Consider the following 5,927-nt stretch of genomic DNA (forward strand, 5'->3'; position numbering starts at 1 on the left):
GCCAGGCACCCTGGTGAGCCCCTGGCTGCTCCCAGGATCAAACGCTCTCAGCCGAGCACAGAGAGTCCTCCAGCCCACTGTCCGCCCAGGTGGCTACCGCGCGGCCGCGCAGCTGGACACGTCACGCACCGTGACTGTGTTTCGCCACGTGGCACCTCGGGGCCTGCAGGGGCTGCGAGTGCCTCTTATCCCGGCCACGGTGCCGCGAAAGACGTCGTGGAAAACCCAGGCCTGTGGGTCAGCGAGTCCCACCGCTTCGTCTCGAGAGGCCCTCCAGGACTGTCCAGCAGGGACCGCACTTCCCCGCGACGACGGCGCGTCGTCTGCGGAGAGCTTCCCTTGACCACTCACCCCACGCAGCCACGCGGCTGGATTCCGGTCCCCACTGAGGAGCGCGAGGACTTCAGACAAACCTGGACCCTGCTCCGATTCCAGCCGCTGCCATCGGCTCGGGCCCACCAGACAGGCCTGATCACAAACGCGCCTGCAAGCCTGGGCTTCACCGTCCCCACGGAGCCGCGGGAACGGAGCCCCCCTCCCCGACCAGGAGGGCGTTCGGCAGCAGCCTCCTCCGCGTTTCTCTGCAAAGGCTCCAGGCACCTGCCGCCCGGGACTGTGTGCGCCGTCCAGCAAACGCTCTCATCCTGGCTCCGGGCTTCGAGACCAGCGAGGCTTCTCCAGACATTCCCTGCTTAGACCGCCCACCAGTTCCTTCCACCCTGAAAAAGAAGGGTTTCAACAAAAACCACAGAAAAAAAGAAAGGAAAAATTGCGAGTGCTCCCCACAGACTCAGTTGTCAGTTTGTTTGCTGTGATCAACATCAACGCATCAAAAGAGAAAATGTTTCTGTGTGATCAAAGCCACATTTAGGAAGGAGACAGGATGCTCAATTCTGGGAGATCTCCGGAGTTACTGGTGCTCACTGTGACAGAGGCGAGGCCGCCGGCACCCAGGCTGCGTCCCCCCACTGGCCGCCCCGGGTCAGCTCGCGTAAGTATGTACGTGTACGCGTTAGTCACTCAGTTGTGTCTTACTCTGCGACCCCGTGGACTGTAGCCCGCCAGGCTCCTCTGTCCATGGGATTCTCCAGGCAAGAATGCTGGAGTGGGTAGCCATTCCCTGTATTTACTTCAGCTTTCAGTATTTTCCACATTATCTATCATTCTGAACACTTCATAAATGGTTTTTAAAATGTGATGAACACCTGGGAGGCGCCACACACACCCTTAACCACACACACACACACGCACACCCTTAACCACACACACACACACATACACACGCACACCCTTAACTATACCACATTTTGACTAACGACCACATTTTGATGACTACCCCATCTCTGGTGATGTCTTGGACATGAAATTCCTTGGGGAATTTCCTGGGGCAGCTATAATAACCACTATTTCTATCAAATTTAGAACTTATAGATTGTTAATCCATGTCCCTGAAAGTAGTAATAAAAGTATATATTTCAGAGCAATGACCATTTCATCCCAGGGATCTTATTTTATGAAATGCTTGCTTGCCAAAGACCACAATTTACTTTTTACAGTTTCATTGAATGACTGACATTTGAGACATTCCCTAATTAATTCTAGCTCTTTCTAAGCCGGCTGTGATAAACATAACCTGTGCCAAGATCAGAGCGTCAGTTCTGGCAAGTCCACAGCCGGGATGAAGGGGAGACACACGTGCAGAGAGTTTGGTTCTGCCAGGGAACCCACTGTGGGGGCGGAGCCTGGGCTTCTGATTGGACGACAGACATTGCATCAAAGTCTGTAAACCAGAGAGACTGTATATAAGGAAGAGAACTCCAGAGATGTGCAAACAGCCTCTGAACCCGAAACGAAGCTGGCCGCCTGGCTCTAATGACATGTATTTAGCTGGCAGTTAAGACTGTATTTATAGTCTCGCGAGACGGCTGGGACTCACAGAGAAGGACCCGTCAATGAAGCTGAAGATTAGAAAAAAGTAGATTTAAGAGCACAGGGGCGGAGGGAAGACGTTTCCAGCCCACCCTCTATCTCCTCATCTGGAATCTGGACGACAGGGTGCTGTGACTGCCGGCCCCCTCCTGCCAACCCGCTGGGATCAGAAAGGTCTGGTTGGAATCTCAGCAGGGAGGGTGGTGTCAGGAGACTCTCGAGCCTCCAGATGAAGCAAAGCTGCCACCATGATCCAGAAGGCTGCTTGAATCCCATCCTCACTGCCACAAGCTGTGCTTTCAAGGCAGACAGTAAGCCCTCTGCGCGTCAGACTGAAGTTCACAGGGGAGTGTGATGTTTTTAACAACTGATGCCATAAATCAGTCGACTGGCATCGGAACGGAAGCCTAGAGACCTCGCTGGTGGTCCAGGGGTTAAGAGTCCGCCTTCCAACGCAGGGTGCTGACCTCGCCCGTGCCGCAGAGCAGTCGAGCCACGCGCTGCAAGAGAAGGCTGAGCACCGCGGCGAAGACCCCGCACAGCCGTCAGCACAAAACCGGAAGCCCATCTCACAGAAGGATGTGTTTCCCTGGATTGACTGGTGACCCCGGAGGGTCTTCTCCATCTGAGTTTGGATCAGGAGGTTGTTTTGAGGACGAGGCCGCGGCAGGCCAGGCAGAGCGCCGCACAGATTTCCCAGTCCTCCCAGGCGTTTACATGGGACTGCGTGGCGCGGTGGGGGTGGGGGGGTCCTAGTTAGGACTGGGGCAGCTCGGGCCTGGCCTCTGCCTGTTTCTCCTTTGCTTTATTTCTTCCGCAGCTTGAATTTTTCATCTCGGTGTCAAGAACAGCCTGGCAGGGAGCCAAGGACGGGGCCACCAGGTGTCACCCTCTCTGACGTCATAGTGTCAGGAGCGAGACACGTCATGCGCTGAGGTGACAAGACACACAAAACCAAGGGGTTCGGTATGAGGACGTTATACCCCACCCTGGAGAAACAGCTAATCATTCGTAAAAGTTCGGATTAATGAAACAGCCGCGTGTTTGCACCAAAGGCTTCAGAAACAGTTCAAGACAGCTTTTGTCAAGGGCAGAGACACATGCCTCCTGTTTGCTCCCAGCCGGTAGGCTTGCTGGGGGCCTGGTCACGTGAACAGCCCCGGCAGCCGCGATGACCATGCTCTGCTGCAGGTTTGGGCAGACTCGGCGTTTTCTCCTTGTTGCCCCCTAGTGGGGGACAGGTGTGGGGTGCAGAGGGTCACAGGATTATTTTAGCTACAAGGTGATAGAAATATTAACAACCGATTTTTTTTCCCATTATCCCAGAAAACTAGAAATTACCATTTTTCAGATGTTATTTGAGTAAAAGATGTAGAAATGTTCTTGGCGTGTGAGTGTAGGAAAAAATCTAGGACTTTCGGTAGAGCCAAATTTTACCTTTGGAAGTGACGAGCCCTTTGATGTGTTATTTATAACACGATGAGACTAGATGGTAAGTGTTGAATGAGAAAGCTCCCTGCTCTCCAGTAAAACAATTACATTCCACCAGGGGACAGGAAACCCTGTGGCCCCCACTTGGACTCACTTTAGCTTTAAGTTCAACATTATTAAAGTCTGATTCACTGCTTTACTCTATGGTGTGTGCCCGTGCTCGTGTCTGTTATATGTGTGCAGGCATGTGTGTGCATGTCTAGGTCTGCACGTGTGCATGTGGGAAGGAGTGTCTGCATGTGTGCACACCTGTGTGTGTGCAGGTGTGTGCGTGCGTGCCTGTGTGTGCGTGTGTGCATGTCTAGGTATGCATGTGTGTGCGTGCATGTGTGTCTGCGCATGTATTCATACCTGTGTGCATGTGTGTGTGTGTGTGCAAGTATGCATGTGTGTGGATATCTGTGTGCATGTGTGCGTGTTGTGCAGGTGTGTGTGCATGCGTGTGCAAGTGTGTGCAGCCTCCGCTGGTTGGGGCAGAGGGGGGGGGGGGGGGCTCCTGCCCAGTCGTTTTCCTTTATGGAGGCGCCCTCTCGTGGCCACAGGAAATATTGCGCCATAGCCGTCTTCTCTGCGATGACCTTGGATAAGGAAAAATTCCCTCTAAGCTACATAGACACATGGGAACTTCCAGGAAATACTTGATGTTTTTTAAGTGGAGATGTTGAAGTGCTATGGCACGGGAACCGCATTCTAAGCTAGGATCTCCCAGATGAGGGCCCTCAGGCAATGGATTGACGGATGATGGACTGACCAGGATGATGGGGCCAGGGTGTGACCCAGGGCATGGCAGCCATAACCCCCGCTCCCCCCGGGCTCCCCCCAGTGTCCCCCTCCTCCCTCAGAACACCAGTCACTGCTCTGGGGCTACCCTCACTCACACCGCCAGGCCCTTTGCTGGTTGGACAGTGTCTACAAAGATCGATTTTCCTCACGGTTCGGGGCTGGGACATGGCCCCTTTCCAGGGCCATCGTTGACTCCTGCAGAGGACATGGGGCCTGGGGGCGTGGCGGGCGGGCAGCTGTGGCCCACGGGCAGCAGGATGCTTGTGGCCGGCCTGGCCCTGCGCCCAGGCTGCTCGGCCCAGCAGGCATTCTTGGTGCTGCCCCTCACCCCGAGCCCCGCTCCAGGCTCCTCTCCCATCAGGCGTCCACCAGGCCTGTGTGGTGCTGCCCAAGGGTGGAGGAGACGGTGGGGGAGCAGCCCCTCACGGGCTCCTCAGGGATGAGCACCCAGGAGGAGGGGGCAGAAGCCATGATGCGGCAGGTGACGGGACCTCAAGGCCACCGGAAGACGCAGCGGGTGTTCACGGTGAGAGCGAGTGGGCAGAGGAACCACCCCGTCGCCCCCAGCCCCACCCCGACCTGGCTCCCTCTGTCCAGCTTGGGCCTGAGCTCAGGGGGCAGCTCTGACACGGGGAGGGGCGGGAGCCACGTGAGGCCGTGGGGCCTGCTTGTCCCACCCGAACAGCCGTGAGCGCGTCCCGACGGCTGCAGCATCGGCCAGCACAGACACGCGCCCCTCTGCTCACAGGCCACAGCCTCCTGCTCCGCGTCCTGGGAGGACCCCGGCTAGAAGCACGCCTCCCTGGTCACCCAGAGCGCCCTGGGGCGTCCAGGTATTTGAGACTAAACAGAGAAAGGGACTCCAGTTTTTAGCCGTCACCTTGGGTGTCCTTGGCGGAAGCCAGGGAACAAGCAGTATTCTGAGCACTGATGTTAACACGTCGGAAAACACACAGCGTGCCAGGCCTTTGCTGCGCGCTGGACCTCAGGGAAAACCCGCCTCTGCAGAACCAGCTGAAGACGCGGAAGGAGAACACAGCGGACACGTCTCGGCCGGAGGATCTGGCGGGCAGACCGTGTCCTTCTCCACGGCCCCCAGTCCTGGGGGGCACAGAACACAGGCAGGGCCCCAGCGGGCCGCCCCCGGGGACGGGCCGCGTTTTGGAGGCCTGGCAGGTGGACGCAGGGTCTCCCCGGGGCCCGCCCTCTCCCGCCTGGGCCCCATCGTGCAGCAAGGAGCCCTCCGCCCAGAACCAGGCCTCTGGGCCAAGGGCACGGCCAGCGCTCCGGCCAGCCCCGGCCCTTCCTCCAGAGCCCGCAGCCCGGCCGGACCCACACATCACGCACCCTTTCCTGGGAACAGAAGATCCATCGCCCTGTCGTCCGGGGCCGCCCGGTCACTGTGTGAACGGCTACTCGGCCAGAGAAAGTCATTTCTGTGCCATAAAATGGAATTCTGCTTCTTCACTAAAAAGGAATGCTGTTGATCAAGTGAAACATATGAAACCCCGGACATAGAGGTGAAAAGTTGCCGGACGCACTGGGGCCCTGGGGAGCCGCGTCCCCGGGGCTGCTGAGGGAACACAGCCGCGCCGTCAACCCGCCCCCGCTCCGGGCCGCGGTCAGAGCTGCTGGGCCCGGGCATGGGCGGAGTCCGTCCGCTTCTCCTGGGAAAGAAGCCAGTGGTGCTGATGAACAGCTGAGCCATGTTCTGACGAGCATCA

Source organism: Bison bison, unplaced genomic scaffold (genome assembly GCF_000754665.1).
Source record: "Bison bison bison isolate TAMUID 2011002044 unplaced genomic scaffold, Bison_UMD1.0 scf7180017864503, whole genome shotgun sequence".
In the NCBI taxonomy this organism is placed as follows: domain Eukaryota; kingdom Metazoa; phylum Chordata; class Mammalia; order Artiodactyla; family Bovidae; genus Bison; species Bison bison.